Consider the following 16779-nt stretch of genomic DNA (forward strand, 5'->3'; position numbering starts at 1 on the left):
TATAAAATGCAAGCAATTACACAAAACATTCCAAGTTCAATAAACAACAGATCTCCCCTTCAGTAGTATACCAATCATATGACAGGTAACATCAATAGACTTATTAGAATTTCTGTGTTCTAGTAAAAATATATAGTATTCTGGATTAGATATTAAAATAAAAATGTAGTTACTTTTCACTTTTCACAGAAAGAATACTTCTCTGATTTTACTGAAATATTGAGAACCACTCAAAAGCAGTTTGGATCAGTGCCAAGTGTGCACATCTACAGCCTCCTGAAAAGAGAAGGTGCTGACAAGAAGCAATGCTTGCCCTGTGCTGGGAAGGTCGATATGCATGTACTGTCTTACCTAAATGGAGTGTGCTACCTTGAGGAGCATTTTTAGATTCCACCCTGAAGGTGAAGTTAGGTTAAGAAAGAATGCAGACACTCCATGGAAGAGTTTTCTTGTGGGGAGGACATCTCAATCAGACTGAGCCCCTGATGCAGTGATTCTGATCATAAAAGAGGAATGAGCACTAGAGAGGTAGCTGTTAATGTCCTCTGACTGCTGCAGAGATGTTAATGATTGACATGAAATGCTTTATGAGGCATAATTTGTTGTGCCCCTTCCTTAGCAATAAATTTAAATCTTTCAATTCCAGGTAATTGTGTATAATTATTTTTGATCTCCAGTCCTATGTATGAAGGAGAAAGGTTATGTTTAACTAATTAGCTGTTGTAGAAATGACACTCTTTGGACATGCTGGTGGCATCTAAATTAGTATGGCTCTTAAAAACAGCACAGAGATTTCTACTATAAAAAGCAAAGAGCTAAACACATAAGAGGTGGCGTCTTTGCAGGTCACTTGAACAAACAAGGTAAGTGTTGAGAGCAGTAAGCTGAACAATGCACTGAAACCACACAGCCAGGAAACCTGGTTCTTCTTAACTCAGGAAATGACTGCTAGATCGCATTCAACATGAACTGTTACTTTATGACATTCAAAGGAATGAACTAAAAGTACTACTACCAAAATACTGTTTCTTGTTAACCATTTTGATTAGCCGGGCCCTGTCCATGTTACTCAGTTCACATGATCGCCTTGGTGAAGAACTGATGCTGAATTTTATCTTTAAATAGTATCATGAATTTTCTTTAGGAGTTTGGTTGAGGGAACTAAACTGACTGCTCTAAGCCCTTCTCCCAATACATGGTGCCCCCTAAAAGTTTGGTGAGACTCAATAGAAAATTATTTCAAAATAAAAACAGAATTGTAAAACTGTGTCTCGGGTAGCAGGTTTCTGCATCTGAGAGTCACTGCAATATCCTCTAGGTCATGTTGGTAAGTGTCAGGGAGGTATACAATGCTGATAAAGAAAAAAAACAAAGCAAAACAAACATACAAACAAAAACCTAAAAACAAAAACCTAAAAACCTAAAAACAAAAACCTAAAAACCTAAAAACCTAAAAACAAAAACCTAAAAACCTAAAAACAAAAACCTAAAAACCTAAAAAAAAAAAGGCAAATTTTGGCTCTAGATCCTAAATTTGGCTATAGAAATGCGATTCTTCATAGCAGCTCTCTTGATATAATCCCATGGCTGTGACACCTTAAACATTTATCCCTAAAAGCTCCACTGTAGTAGGGATACTGAGCTATTGTGTTCTCTGTTTGAAAAAAATAAATGACTAGCTTCACATCCACTGTCTGCATTTGCACTTGGCCACATGTAGTCCTACTACTAGCCTGCAAGGTGGTGAGCAAATGCAATCTTCTACTCTCAGCAGAGCAAGGAGATGGACTGGTCTAATCCTCACTATTCTTCAAAGGAAATTTATTGGCTCAGCCCACACATTCCAAAAAGAAAGGAGATGTGCTGGTGTCTGCTCAGCCTCTCAGGGCATCATCATGATTTGCATAACCTGCTAACCCAGGCAGGGACTCCATAAAAAGTGCTTATAACTTCCCTAGATAACAATTGAAAATAATAAAAATTAAGGCTCCACACATGACTTAGTCTGAACTTGGTTCAATTTCCAGGAGCCACATGGCTCTTCATTGTTTACACCTTCTGTTCCCTGCAATCTGATCCCCTATTATGGTATACACAGACACCAGACACATACATCCTACAGACATACATGGGGAAAATACCCAGACTTTTAAAAGTAAATTAAATTATTAAATTTAAAATATTAATAATAAACAAAATACTGCGATAGTCCAGAAGACATGGAAGAGCATAAAATCTGGAACATATCTGGTTTACTTTTAAATATTTTTTCTTAATCCCTGTCTGAATACTTACACAGTTATTCATTAGAGTTTGGAAACATGAACAAATCCAAGAGTACATACAAATACGACTCTTCCCTTTGTTCTAAAATCATAGTTTATATTCACAGAATGGCAATCTGTGTCAGGATATCATATTAACAATGAAGATAATTTTAATACATCTGTGTTTGTTTAAAATATACAAAGTATCCTCAAATCTGTGTTTACCAATTCACACCTATAAGATAGGCCTTGTTATAGTTCATTTCTACTAATCTGTGCACACACCATAAAACATTTGAAAAGACAATGCAACTTAGCACCAAGCTTTTATTTTATTATATTCTAAAAGTCCTAGGACTTGAATCCAGGGCTCACATTTACAGAAATGCTTGGGAGATAAAGCTACAAGAGCTGAATAGTTAAGATTTCAAGAAAAGTATTCTCTAAAGCATCAAGACACTTTTGTTTTCCTTAGAAACAAAACCTTATTTTAAACTTTTTAGATGGGAGACAATACTCAATTCTTGGAAAATGCAATACTACAATTGAATAATTCATATGATTTGAAGGAAATTTCATGACTAATGCTAACCATATGCTTGTGGCTTGAAATTTGCCTGCAATACCACAATGACAAAGACAATGAAAAATCAAGACAGCTAAGCATACATAAAATTTACATGTAAAACTGAGAGCACAAATAAGAAAAAGAAGTTTCTATTAATTACCACATTTGATGGTGAATGGATTATGTTGCCATGGATTATAATTGACTTATTAGGAGATTGATATATATCATATACATTCATGTTTCAAAAATTGGGATAGTTATGGTAATGCTTTTTGGATTTAAAACAAGTTGCCCTAATTTCTAAGTATGGTAAAAGCCCAGTAGGTGAAATATTTTAACCACTTATGTTCTGGGTTTCTTACGGCTCAGATTCCAAAGCTGCTTCTGGCACATTCTTTGGATTGGGTTTACTGAGAACGTGGTGGAAAGATGTCTTCATATTCATGGCAATTGGAGCAAAGGATTGAATCTTTACATCATTATCCATCGACTCTGTGACTAAAGCAAGTAATGAACACCTTCCCTCTTTCCCTGTTGTTAAAAGAGTACAAGATATGCTGTCAAAATTAGAGTAGAGGGAAATGTCTCTCAAGCACGCCTTATTCCCAGTGATTTCTTAAAAAATTTGAATTCATCTGTACACCCCTGTGCATGTTATTATGTTGACCTCTTTAAAAGTTCAGGCTCCAGGTGCAGAAAATAAAATTGATGAATTGGAACAAATCACTACGGCTACCCACAAAGACAGAAAATCAGTGAATCATAAGCTTTAAGTAACTTACCTTACATAAATGAATATTGAAAGGAAATTTTATTGCTAATGGTTGGTCCCAGAGCACCTATTATTTTTTTTAGTTTGAGAACTATGGCAACTGATCAGAGTTTATTTTAATGTACCTAATTTGTGTTATTAGTTTGCATATTATCTTTTGTGTCTTAGAACTGCTGTGGATTGCATTTTATAGTTAATGCTGCCCATCTTGCCTAACTCCGTGTTGCTGCTTGCTTTGCCAGTTGTAACTGAACTGAATCAAGCTTTATGCAAATTAAATTTGAAACTTGATCTCTAAAATAAAGCAAAGCTGTAAATAATCTAATTAATTTGTAAAAATTATTTTTGAGAAGCTGCAAAGTACAGAGCAATGTTTTCAATGTGTCCTGTCTAGCAAATGAACCGTTAGGGTTAACTTACTTCTCACTTAGTGGATTTGCTGAATAAAAACCATTCATACAATACAAATACTCTAAAGCAGTGATAGTTTTGCTAGATAAAATACTTTACTTTGTGATCCTGAAAATAAAAATTATCAGAAAGAATATTGAACTGCAATATTCAAGTCATCCAGGAGAAATGGGACTTGAATTTTCTCTTAATAAGAAGTAGGCATGGGTATGTGTGTAGATATGGAGCTGGAACATAGAAGTAGAATACCACAGTTAGAGAAGAATGGAATCATGTGACTAGCATTCAAGGTTTAGTGAAGGAAGATTACTTCAAGATCAGAGAGGCAATACTTTATATTAAACAATACACTGTTGGAGAAATCCTTCAGGACCCATGGTTAGAAGGCATGTGAATTAGAACTGTTGTAAATTCTTGGTGTCATTAAAGAAGGATTAATTAAGACAAATGAGGTGATAGAAGATGATCCAGAATAATCCTCCAGTTGATCTAGCATTCTAAGAGCTTCTACATTATTTAAATGAAGATGTGGAATTCAGAAGAAAGAGTGCTCAGAAACTATTTAGGAAAAATAAAACAAAAGGATGAAAAATCAGGCAAAGATTCTGTTATTTGTGATAAATAGAGGCCAAATTTTCAGCTGTATTTAAGGAGCTACCTCTCAATAAAGTTAAAAATAGTTTTGTAGAATATGCTAAAACTTCATCCTCCTTTTCTGAGGAGTGACTGGGACCAGACCATTGAAAATTGGTTAAAAAACAATTGGTCATTAACTTGATGTTCATCACAAATATTGCTAGTGAAACTCAAAATATCATTATTCATATTTGATTTCACAATTTTCTTACCTAAACCTGTTGAAAGGGCATACAAATTCTTCTGACCAGTGAAAGTTAGCACACTGACTGGCTAAACTATCGTGGATAGCAAAGAATGGCTTACATTTGCTCTGAACAAAGTGAAATGCAGAAAGGATATTAATGAATATTTGGTCATTTATCTCACGAGACTCAGAGACAGGAGATAGATTGGGCAGATATGGGTCAATGCAGGTTCTCTTAGGAAGGATACTAATCCCTGTGGTATAGTTGTACCCTGGTGCAGGAGAGGAGGAAACAAATATAGTTTGTTCCCCATGGGAAGGTCTGACCCAGAAGCTCTCAGAAATGCCATCTCACCCAAGCTGAAGTACTCTGTTCACTGTAATTCTCTTTCTTTAATATTGAGTAGTGTGGGCACAACAAGGATATCTTGATGTTTGTGTAGACTTTCAAGACTTGTAAAAGCATAGAAAAGGCGTGGCAAGGTGAGCACATGACAAATATTCTTCTAGAACACATGAAAGCAATTCTCAGTGAGTAATAAGAGACCATCGCAAAGAGACTGGCGTAAGGTTCCCACCAAGCTCTGCTTCTGGAAGAACAGGACTTGTTCGTGAAACCTAATAAAAGTGTACCTGTCTCTTGGTTCCATGTTACAAAGGGCTTCCCTGCAAATGTGAGGAGAATGAGGGATCCCAGGGAACAAAGGAATCTGAACCATAGAGATTTCAGATTAATAAATTATAAGAGTATAATATTTTATAATAGAAAAATATTGAATCAGTTCAAAGAGTGGCATTTTCTAAGTGTGTATTTGAATGTGAGTATTATTTCAAAAGGCTGGCTGGAGTAAGGACAACGTTGCTGTACATACCACCACCCAACTAGATAAAAAATATCTGTTGTAACAATTACATTTTTGATTAAATGGAATACTTTTGTTTGCACATTACTGATATAGGTAAAGACTAGAAAGTTTTTAAGAGTTTCAGTGTAGTAAAGTTCATTGCATTCAGTGTTTTTATAGCTCAACCATAATATGCAAAATATTTTTAAAGTTTGGTTATTGTCTCAACTTCTCTGGGGCTGTATCTTTTTACGTTAATATGATCAATCTAAGGATTTCAAATTGATCACACATAATAACTGGTCACTAGCAGAGACCTCTTGAATCTAAGACTCAATGGTAGGTTCTGTTGTTGCCCTTTTTAGGTATGCTCTCCAAAAGCACTAGGTTAAATATCAAATATCAAGATTAAGAACATCATTGCACCCTGAATATGAAATTGATTTTTCACCCTATTAAATTCACCCTCAGTTAAAAAAAAATTAGAAAACACTTTTTCTGAAATGATTGAAGCTTAAGTGAAAAGAAAAAGAGAAATGATTATCAGCAGTGGTAATGAAACAGAAAAACTTACCAGACAGTTGAAGTCACCAGACGATCCAGAAGTCCAAGCCTAATGTAAGACAAAACAAAGGAGCCAAAAAAAGGGTTTTAACAGTCCGTTTTTAAAGAAAACACAACGTTTTAATTCTCTATCATTTTTGCAAACACACTATAAACTAAGAGTAATTATGGCAATAATTTCCTAGACAAAACTAAGTTTTCTATTAAAGCATATTTAATTAACTTCATATTGTCCCATTCTAGTCAGCAGTGTGTGTATGTAGATAGATAGATAGATAGATAGATAGATAGATAGATAGATAGATAGATAGATAGATAGATAGAAAGGCTATGTAAGGAAGAGATGGTTCAATTGTTCAATTGACCATAGACATTCGCTAAATGACTGAATTCTCAAAAATTGTGAGATTGTTACTAAATTCATTTTAAGTTTGTCAGTATTTAATACACATTTGTCAGTATTTAATACACACATGTACATTTTTGACTGTGAAGCACATCCAGGCTCCACTTTCCAAAGTCTCTTCCTGGCAACAGGATGATAATCAGTTACAGCACCGATTCATTTGCGCAAAGTAAATACATGGAAGGCATTATAACAAAATAAAATAAAATACAAGGTTTTAAATTTCCAAATGGTATTTAAATCAGCCTCTATTTTTCAAAGATGTTTGAAGTTCAAATCAAAGGCAGAATCCAGGCAGCACAAATTCCCCAGAGAAGGCCAAGCACCTGGTGTGGGTGCAAAGGTTTTATCAATGTTGTCTTGTGTGAAGGAAAAGGCAAACAGAGAGCTCTTTTGTAAATATGGCTCCCTGCCTCTGTGTTTGAGAAGAAATATTGAACTTCCAACCATTATTATTACAAAACACGGGAGCTCATTTTTAAAACATTTGATGGAAGCCTTTCCGTTTTGCCTTGGAAATCAATTTGAGCTTGAATATTAAGAAAATATATCTGCAAAAGAGAATGGAGGACAATATATGTAACCAGGTGTCAATACTGTATTGTCTGGTTGTATATGTGTGCAGATAAACATGTGTCTACATCTTGTCTCCAGAAAGGTGACTTGAGATTATTTCCTTTTTATCAGCATAACTACAATAATGAAAGCTAACTAAAGGACAGAGAGAGGCTCTTGATTCATCTTTCCAAGCCTACTGTCTTGTTCATATGTAGGCTCCTTCATTATGCCTGTGCTCCACAAAGACTCCAGTCTAGTTACAATGGTATAAAATAGACAGTACATGTCCTTGTGCTTAACATTAAAGGTGTGAAGGATGTCAGTGGGTTTCTCTTTGTTCTCATATTTTAATTTCTTAATTTCTTGTGAATTCTGATTTGCCAGGGGAGCATCCATGATCACCTCTGAAAAGACCTAGAAAGGACCAACACTGAAGCCTGTGACTGGCTCTGGGCCAGAGTACCCAGTTACAACAGATGTGACAGGTTTAGAGAATTACATTAGATGCACATGTCCACCATAGTTTTATGACAATTAGAGTATTCTTTTGCAGGAAATGGCAAAGTTTACAATATGATGTATAATGTCACTGAGTGTAGCTATACATACACTCAGTATACCACAGATGATAAATTGGTTTATTTTTATAGATTTCAGGATAAACTTTAGCTCAGTTGCCCTGGTTTTGATCTCTGCATGATTGAAATTAAAGTGTTTATTCAATATTAACTCTCTTTGCCTTAACCTACTTGTGAGACCCATGAGTCCCATTGCTCTTCAGTTTCATCAACCTGTGATAGTTCTATGGGTGATGATCAACAACTTATAGGTTGAAAATTATTAGTAAAAATATGGATCATTTCAGTTTTTATTATAAACTATTCTGGAGCAGCATGCTATTATTATGCATTTCTGTTAGACATACCTAGGAGGAGAAGCATGAGACAAGACAACATGCTTCCACTGACACGAACAAATGAGGTCACTGTGGTGGAGAGTTGCCCTTGAAAACCTTCTTGTGTTTGATTTTAGCCGTCAGTAGAATGAGTATTTTTAGTTTACATTTCCTTAATATTACAGCAGTTTCACATATTTTTAATCACAAGTACTTATTTAATTGAAAAATATTGTTTTAGCTTTTTTTCCTAGTTTCTGTTTTTCTCACTTATTTATATAACTATATTCTAAAATTGATGCCTGCTTTGGTTTTGTATTTTGACTTTTGTGTCAACACATCATAGCTTGTTCCCTTAACCATCATCATACTTAAAATATTGAGCCATTTTACTAATCCCATAAATTCTTCCCTATTTTCTTCTAAAGAAGAAATACAGGATATCTTGAAATTTTTCCAATTCATACATAATTTAAACTACCACAAATTGCTGTTTTGAAACCTTTGAGTTGAGGTTAAGATTGATTATTTTTAATTTGGCTTGACAAAATTCAGCCAAAATGTAACACTGATAGTTCTTCCTAAACAAGGTGTCCATGAATGCTGGGCTCTGTTCCTAGAACTCTATGCATCTCACTGAGTCACAATCATGTTTTATACCACCTCACAAAATGTGACTGTAATATTTTCCCATTTAATAAAAACAAACATTTTTAAAATTTTCATCAAGAACATGTTTTTATTGTGGTATAATTTATATACTATGAACTTCAGTATACAAACACCTTAATTGTAGTATGGTCACAATATTGTAAATATTTGGATCACTGTACACTCCACAATATTTCTCAAACCTAAAAAGAAAATGCACTGATTAGAATTGGATTCCCTCCTATCCTTCCCTCTACTGCAGCATCTAAGATTACCTAGCCTTTCTATCTGGTTCTCCTCCTGTCACAAGACTTGCAAAACCTTTCAACCATAGAATGCCCTGAAATTATGTTTCTTTTATGGTTAAGTAATATTCCACTGAATATTACTGCACATTCTTTTATTTATTCAATAGAAGATGGCATTTGGTTGTTTTTACTTTGGAAGTGTTATGAATACAGCAGCTATGAATAAGTTTTCTACATGTTCAATTTTTCAGTCCCCATGAGTATAAGCTTATGAGTAGAATTTAATAATTGGCATGTTTAAACTTTTCATCACCAATTCGTAAGTGCTGAACATACAGTTTGGCTAGCATTTGTATCTTTTTAAAAATGTGTACATTCTATTTACAAAGACTATACGTAAAATATATATAGAATATATATATATACATATTATTGAACTATTTTACTAATCACATAAATCCTTCCATATATATGTATGTTAGTGTATACCCAGTCCATTATTGTTTCCATTTTACATTTTTCTTAAGAAAAGTTATTTGAATGATTTTTTATAGTCATTCACATTTGAGTCCAAAAATGCTTGTTCAAACACACTTTGGTTCAGTTTTTTTTGATCATTATTGTTTTGCATTCTTTAGATACATGGAGTAGTAAGCTCTTGCCAGACATATGAGTGCAAGTATTTTCTCCTTTTCCATGACTTACCTTTTACTCTTGGTCACTCAGTGTAACTTAGTAATGTAATAAAATGTCCTATATAGAGGCTTTATAATTTTAAATGTATTCGTCCCTGTGTGAGATAATTTATATATCAGGCATGATATTTTTATTTTCTGTCATTGATATGTAAAATGCAATTAGTTTCTATTGTTCACATACTGAATGACCATGATAAAGTCATACATTAATGTTCTATTTTTTAAGAGTTATCTATATTTAACTGTATGCATGTTTTCGGAGGCTGTCAAATCCCTTGGACCAAGAGTTATAGATAGTGATGAGGATCCTCATGTGTATAATAGGAGCTAAACTCAGGTCTTCTACAAAAGCAGCAAGAGCTCTTATCCATTGAGCCATCTCTACAGCTCCATATGCTAAAATGTAAAATATGTTCCAATCATTTTTAATTTATCATCTATAATATCCTTTATATGTGAATAATGAAAGTTTTACCTATGGCATTCAAATAACAGAACTTTAAATTATGCCATTATGTATGTATGCATTTATGTATGTATGTACATATGTATATGTACAAGTATGTTTGCATGTATGCAATAAAGGTTATGTATTTAAGTAGTGCATGTGTATTTTCTGTTATTTCACTCTCAGGACTGTCAGCACTATAGACATGGGATACAATGAAAGCATACCAGCAACTTGATTTGATCTCATAGCAAATCATTACATGAAGTCTGGCATTTTCTCAAGTTGTAACTAGCTGTATTTCAACATTTTTCTATTACTATTTACTGAGGTTAATGTTTAAAGGTTTCACATCTGTGAAAGCATCAGTTAAATTGCTATATGGCTTTTTAAAGATGCACAATTTTTTAGTGTTAGTATTGTGTTTTCATTAAATCTATTTGATTCAAAATATCAGTAGTTTCATGGGAAAGATCTAACAACTTCTGAACATTTTTCCTTCTTGGTATATACAGATTTTTGGTTCAGTTCTGAAATTACTAATTCATACTAATTCCTTAAGTTTCTGTTGATTTAATCAAGTTTTATCACCTTTACTGTTTATTCAAATAATTATTTTTGTCAGTGCTTGGGATTAGACACAGGTCTTACAGAGGAAGCAAAACAATCTGCTACGGACCTGCATGCACTCACAGAATGTCAGAGCAAGTTCCACAAGTTCCCTTGAACATATAGCTGATAGAATACAGAAAGAAACATATTTCAGTCTGTTCCTGCCAGCCTGGGCCTATTGATCTTTTTTTTTTCTGTGTTTGGGTTAAATGAATGCTGCTCTCTACGGCCTCTGGAAATGCATGCTAACATTGAGCCTCTCACTCACTCATCTCCCACCGTGTCCGAAGCTCAGCTTTTCCTCTCACATTGTTTTTATGTGCAAGATCATTGCATTTAACTGTGTGTCTCTAATAATTTCAGGTTGGTGTTTTAACATGTTTCCATATCTGGAGAGCTTTTCACTGTATGTGAATTTTTATGTAAGCACTCTCTTGCCAATTTTCTGAATTATATTGAAGTCAATATAACCCAGGATTTGGTCATTTTTGCAAAATTTTCAAGCATATTTGACAAATACAAATATCTAAAAAACTACACATTTTTCTAGAGACATAAACTTTATTAAATGAATTACGAAGGTTTTACACATTGAATCTTGCAATATTCTATTATTACTTGTGATGTTCTCTTTATTTTTCTTCTTTAGTAATCACTCTTTATAATTTGTGTATGGTGGTGATAAATACACAGAAATTTGGAACTTTTATGGCCCCTTGTTCAATAGAAACTATTATCTTGAAGCGATTACATTTTTCCGCTAGCAATTTACACCTTTGTTTCTAGGTTGCTTTTGTCTGAAGTTAATGGGACTGTACCATTGTTTCATTGATTGTTGGCAACACAAGAGCAAATAATTTTAAGGAACAAAGAAACGCATGGGCTGTAAACTTACAAGTACAAATTCCCAGCTTTCTCCGGGAAAATCAGGAGCTTCTTCCTAGGAAAAATGTCCACCCCAACAGGGATTTTCATGGATACCACAACAGGAGAACATGCCATACACCAGACCTCAGATTTATGATGGGAATAAATGTGAAAATTTGACAAACATATAGAGATGAATTTGACAATAATTTCAAGGATTCAAAAATGGGTAAAAATGGTGTGAAGAACTGGAGGTAAGTTACACTCTCCTGTAAAATCCCTTTGCTTCTTTTTACTATTGATTTTTAAAAAATATCCCTCAAATGTGGTTATCTTTGTATTTGGGATATGATAGTTTTACCCCGCTTCATTCTTTGTCTATAACTAAAACGATGAGGAGTACAAATCATTACAGAAACCAGAGTTTCTGTAGGATCTTGAGTTTTAAGCTTATTGTATGGGTGATAGTAAGATCCATTGAACCAGAGTAACTACAGTTTTTTCAAACTGCTCTACCACATTCTAAGAATGTCTGACTAAAATGAAAAACATCACCACCCTTATTGAAGATTGATTTTTGTTTATGTCTTCACACTGCTCATTATATAAAGCTCAGGCCCAATGTACTTCAGTATGGTCCCTACAGATGCAAAGAGAAAGACAACGGTTCACTGTGGCCAATGGTAAGAGACAGGGCAGAGTCCTGAAAGTAGAGGCTTGGTGTCTGCTGGAAATAAATAACAACCTAGGGAAATGAAAGCCTCTCATGTCTTCATTCATATGAATCGAAGAAAAGGGGAGAAACAAGGCTTGAGTGCAGAGACAGAATGAAGAATGGGTACCTCTAATGAAGGTAGAAGTTGTATGAAATAAGAAGACCAACCTTTATCTATTACAGTTTTAACATTATGCAGGCTTACAAGACCATGGAATCTGCTTCTACTTTCTCTCTCATGTTAATATATAACAAAAACCTTTGTCTTTAACGTGTTGTTCTTTGTGTTTACACTTGGATGCCTGTTTTTCTCCTTACAGTAACATACATGCCTATACACTCAGTCTTTAATCTTCGTGACTCAGGCTCATGCCAGCGAAGTCTTCTCATGAATCGAGGATTCTGATGCATCCTCATATTCCATTTCATACAGTTCTAATTGCATCCGCAGCATCAGGGTGGACCTAAGCTCCCAAGTAGAAAATAAGGGAAGAGCACATGTCCAAACACGTCTCCCAAGGCCAACATGTGTTAAAAACTAACTCTTCATTCTGACATCGTAAGATTTATAGGACTAGAAGGATACCAGGAAAAGCTGCATTTGCTATTTCATCACAGGGAAGTGAAGGGCAGGACCCTGTGAACTGATGGTCAGCCAGCACCAGTCATCCAGGGTGGCATAGAGACTCTGAGGTCATCCAGGAGGTCTAATAGTCATCTTGTGTACCAGGGTCATCCTGTAAAACATTTGCTTTCTCTCCTCCCCTATACACACACACACGCACACACACACACACACACACACACACACGCACACGCACATGCACACGCACACGCACACACGCACAAATACACACATCTCCATTTGACTGTCATGAGATACAATCAGGTTTTCAATGTTTATTAATTATGAAGATAAACTGATTTTTGTTGGCTTAATCTCTGACAGAGCACCGAGCCTGTACAGCATTTTGTTGTGACAAAGATCTCTGATCTATAAACTGTGTAATGACCACATCTCCATCTCCCTGGTTTGTTTCATTGCTATAAAAATAACTAGTTCTCTCTTCTACTCGCTTCTTTCTATTACATGCTTAGTTCTGTTTGAGGGAAACACTTAAAAACCCTGTAACTGTGATTTTGTGCCCATGTTTCTCTAGGCAATTCTGTCTGCTGCATGTCTAACACTGTACCCTGAGGCTGCTAACGACTTTGGTGGATTTCAGAGTGTATTTTCACTGTGCTGAGTCCCCTTAGCACCTGTTAAGAAACAGTGCCTGCTTCTAGGGTTATATGGAAAAGAATGAGGACGAGAACGTACAGGAATTTAGTTTCTATGTATTTAGTTGAGATGTTCACTGGGTGAAGGGCTAAGCAATATTTTACCTTTCTGTAGGGAAAGATCTTAAAAATTCAATGTTTTTTTTAAATCTCTATAGAAAGTAGGAATGAAGGTGTCTGGAAGAACTAGATACATGGAGAAAAAAAATCATTGAAGCTCTTGATGCTCACAACTAGTCCTGGACATGGTCTTGAACAAAGTGATTCATAGATGCCTAAAGGAGGTACAATCACGTCTAAGTGAGGTGACATTCATGGTAACAGTTATAGTAGGTGAGGAAACATTGAAATTGCTGCAAAAGATGATGTTCTCTTGAGTGACTCCTAAGGAGAAAATGTTTTATTTAAATCCTGCTTTCGAGACAGCTAAACATTGGATTCATGTGAGCTTTTGTTTGTTTGGTTTGTTTTTGCTTTGGTTTGGTTTGTAGATTTTGAAAATAAAACAACATAAAAAGTCTTCAGACCAATAATGAAGTAAAAGAAAAAAATGCCATTTGTTTGCCATGTTCTCTGCCCTGCCATGGGTCCACTTGGGAATTAAGGGGTTTGGAGTAGTAAGATGTTGAGTAGCAGGCAATACAATTCTACTTCTAAGGCATCAAAGTATTATTACTGATTGTCTTATTATCAAGTGAAAATGTCACTTAGTAAACCAGGTGTAATGATAATTGCACTAAATCAAATATTGTGGCTTCCTTTCTCTATTATCTGACTTCACTGAGTAAAGCTATGTAACAGAGCCCATTCTGTTGTAAAATTTTATTTCACACTGTTCTTGCCACTGCCCTTTTACAGAAAGGACCCTAAATAAAGCAGAGTGTGGTTGAACAATTTATTCATAGTCACATAGACAACACGTGACAACATGAAGATTTAAACCCAGAGCCTCTGCTTTCAATCAGGATGTAATGAACTTTCCTCATGTACTCTAATGTAAAAGAGGAAGGGAGGCAACATTGTACAGTATCTGTCACTGATGAAATACAGAGATGGGGGGGCTCCCCAAGAGGGTTGCAATGAAGTTTGCAGAGAACAATAGCTATTTCTCTCACTACTATGAATACTTGGCCAGAAGCAATGTGTGGCAGCAGAGTTTTACGCTGGCTAACAGTTTGAGAGTACAATTCATCAAGGCGAAGAAGGCTCAGTGCCAAGATCAGTTTAAGGCTTGGTGGCAGAAGCTGGAGTCTGCTTGCTCACACCCAGAGGTGTGAACCTTTAAACAATGGCAGGGCAGGAGGTGGGACAAACTATAAGTTCAAGGCTTGCACATGGGTGAGCCACTCCTCTGACTATGTCCTTCATTCTAAAGGTTACACAATGGGTCAAAACAGCACAATCATCAGGATACCAAGTATGTAATATAGCACTTAGGATTCCCTTGAAGAGACTTAGAGACACCTTTATTAGAGTTCAATGTGCTGGATTAAAGCATGGTACCCATTGGATTCCTAAACAGGAAGCTGCAGTTTCCCGTTAATGAAATATCTAACTCTCTCAAACAGTTGGACGAATTATACAATGCTAACCGCTTCCCTTCTACGTCAAACAAAGGGGTTTTCTGTTTCTTTTTCTCATTCCCCTTGGGGAGTAAGTTGTTCTACTAAGTGTAATGAGACAGGTAATTCAAGGGGGTATCTGTTCTTGCCTTTTGGACAAAGTGGTTCATAGAACAGGACAGGAATCTACACAGGGACACACAGCAATTTGAAAAGAGCCAAGTTTTAGAGTAGTGTGGCCCCACTTTGAAATCCGTAGAGTGATTTTATTTTGAGTTTAAAGGGTGGGAGCTTAGTCTGACATTTATCAGTTAAAGCTGTCTTTGCTTGAAGCCTCTTCAGCTCTCCAATAGAGGACTTGCAACATGCATAATACTTCATTTGTTTTTTACAAATATTTGATTCTAGATAAGTCCTGTAACTGAAGATCTTGAAAATGCTAATCCTTTTATATTAAATCCTTTATTTATTTTATAAAAATTTCAAACGTATTAGTTTTGATTTATTCTTCTTCCCCATCATCTTTTCCATCCCCCAATTTCCTGTTCAATTCATTCATCTCCAAACAACCTCTTTTCTACACTAATTTCCTGAAAATGGTTATGTTAGCAAAAGCAGTCTAAAGTTTCAATTCAATCTCCACAAAGTTCCAATGACATTTTTCACAAACTAGATGAAATAATCCAAAAAGTAACATGGAATTACAGAACAAAACAGGGAAAGAAAACAATTCATTGCAGAAAGAACACAATCATATTGAGTAACAGAAAAAATAATTGTGACTATCATGGAAATATATTGACAACTGACCCTGTGTAAATACCAACATTAGAAGAAAAGAGAAAGTAAATAAATTAGAAGGGATTAAAAATTACATTTTTCTAACTAGGTGTCATGGTTTGGATATTGTTTGTTCCCTATAGGTTCATATATTGGAGCCTTGGTTTTCTGTGAAATGGAAAGATATTTAAGAGCCAGGGCCTACTGGCAACATCAATAAGTCATAAAGGGTCTGTCCACAGAAGGAATTAAAACAGTTCTATGAGACCATTGATTATTATTATTATTATTATTATTATTATTATTATTATAGTTTGACCTCTGGATCACTTCCTAATTTCTGTCTGATAACAAAAAATCTCTCACTGTTGAATCACTCCTACATTGTTACTAGAACATCTTCATCAGAGTTGAACTAACTCCAGCAGCACCTGAGTGCTCAGAGTTTTGAGTCTCCCTTGTGAATTCCATGTTATCAATGAGAATTAAGTTAACAGGTTTTGTGTGTTTCTCAATTATTCAGCAGTTAACAAATAGCTTTCCATCATATAATAAATTGCATCACATTTGAACTAATCATATAGTCTCTCTATGATATCACCTGAACCTTAATTCAAAAGCATTGGCATGTTATTTATATAAGAGATCAATAAAAGACATTTTCTTGAATTACATTTCTATGACCATCAACTAAGTAAAGTCAATAAAAGAAATTGTATAAAACAAATGTAAACATTTGAAGATAAGTAGATTGATAAAGTACTTATAACATGGAAAAGCATTTGACTTTTATAAAAGGTATATA

At 34.9% G+C, this 16779-nt stretch overlaps 1 protein-coding gene across 44 annotated transcripts in view; it reads right to left on the reverse strand.

Annotated features, from left to right (window-relative positions):
• Nucleotides 1-16779, reverse strand: part of Ptprd (protein tyrosine phosphatase, receptor type, D) — a 2322278-nt gene that overhangs the window by 1435998 nt on the left and 869501 nt on the right. For all 44 annotated transcript variants that reach the window (XM_063288539.1, XM_063288540.1, XM_039111462.2 and 41 more), the window contains one exon: nucleotides 6264-6302. The gene's annotated coding sequence lies outside the window, so the exon portion shown is untranslated. The remainder of the gene's footprint in view (nucleotides 1-6263; nucleotides 6303-16779) is intronic.

This window comes from Rattus norvegicus, chromosome 5 (genome assembly GCF_036323735.1).
Source record: "Rattus norvegicus strain BN/NHsdMcwi chromosome 5, GRCr8, whole genome shotgun sequence".
Taxonomy (NCBI): Eukaryota; Metazoa; Chordata; class Mammalia; order Rodentia; family Muridae; genus Rattus; species Rattus norvegicus.